We start from the raw sequence: 1,214 nt of genomic DNA on the forward strand, positions 1-1,214 counted from the left end.
ACATTGCTTTGGCCGCTCCCTCTCAACTACGGAGACGAGTTTAACGCGGTTTCCACCCCTCCCTCTCAACCGCACCAGTGCACGCTTGCCGCGCCACAACGCCGACGCTGGACCCGTGAATCGTGAGCACCCAGCTATGACTTACCGCACTCGTGCAAAATAATAAAACACGGTAAATATATTACTTACACGTGTGTTTTGTTTTGCAAGCGGCGCGAAAAAAATTAAAAAGGGAATGCAACACGAGGACTTCCCAGGAGGTCACCCATCCTAGTACTACTCTCGCCCAAGCACGCTTAACTTTAGAGTTCTGATGGGATCCGGTGCTTCAGTGCTGGTATGATCGCATCCGACATGTTACCCCGATCTTCGTCCCTTATCCTTGCCCCTCCCAGCTCCACTACAAAGACGATTGTACATTGCTTTGGCCGCTCCCTCTCAACTACGGAGACGAGTTTAACGCGGTTTCCACCCCTCCCTCTCAACCGCACCAGTGCACGCTTGCCGCGCCACAACGCCGACGCTGGACCCGTGAATCGTGAGCACCCAGCTATGACTTACCGCACTCGTGCAAAATAATAAAACACGGTAAATATACGTGCGTTTTGTTTTGCAAGCGGCACGAAAAAAATTAAAAAGGGAATGCAACACAAGGACTTCCCAGGAGGTCACCCATCCTAGTACTACTCTCGCACAAGCACGCTTAACTTCGGAGTTCTGATGGGATCCGGTGCTTTAGTGCTGGTATGATCGCATCCGACATGTTACCCCGGTCTTCGTCCCTTATCCTTGCCCCTCCCAGCTCCACTACAAAAACGTTTGTACATTGCTTTGGCCGCTCCCTCTCAACTACGGAGACGAGTTTAACGCGGTTTCCACCCCTCCCTCTCAACCGCACCAGTGCACGCTTGCCGCGCCACAACGCCGACGCTGGACCCGTGAATCGTGAGCACCCAGCTATGACTTACCGCACTCGTGCAAAATAATAAAACACGGTAAATATATTACTTACACGTGCGTTTTGTTTTGCAAGCGGCGCGAAAAAAATTAAAAAGGGAATGCAACACGAGGACTTCCCAGGAGGTCACCCATCCTAGTACTACTCTCACCCAAGCACGCTTAACTTCGGAGTTCTGATGGGATCCGGTGCTTTAGTGCTGGTATGATCGCATCCGACATGTTACCCCGGTCTTCGTCCCTTATCCTTGCCCCTC

General features: G+C 51.8%; 3 non-coding genes across 3 annotated transcripts; all 3 read right to left on the reverse strand.

Annotated features, from left to right (window-relative positions):
* Positions 1–232: 232 nt before the first annotated feature.
* LOC123178495 (5S ribosomal RNA) lies at positions 233–351 on the reverse strand. Its single transcript, XR_006489623.1, has one exon. It is a non-coding gene; the product is annotated as a 5S ribosomal RNA (ribosomal RNA).
* Positions 352–639: 288 nt separating this feature from the next.
* LOC123178496 (5S ribosomal RNA) lies at positions 640–758 on the reverse strand. Its single transcript, XR_006489624.1, has one exon. It is a non-coding gene; the product is annotated as a 5S ribosomal RNA (ribosomal RNA).
* A 297-nt stretch (positions 759–1,055) lies between these two features.
* On the reverse strand, positions 1,056–1,174 carry LOC123178494 (5S ribosomal RNA). Its single transcript, XR_006489622.1, has one exon. It is a non-coding gene; the product is annotated as a 5S ribosomal RNA (ribosomal RNA).
* Positions 1,175–1,214: the final 40 nt, after the last annotated feature.

The sequence above is a fragment of the Triticum aestivum genome, unplaced genomic scaffold, assembly GCF_018294505.1.
Source record: "Triticum aestivum cultivar Chinese Spring unplaced genomic scaffold, IWGSC CS RefSeq v2.1 scaffold149877, whole genome shotgun sequence".
Taxonomy (NCBI): domain Eukaryota; kingdom Viridiplantae; phylum Streptophyta; class Magnoliopsida; order Poales; family Poaceae; genus Triticum; species Triticum aestivum.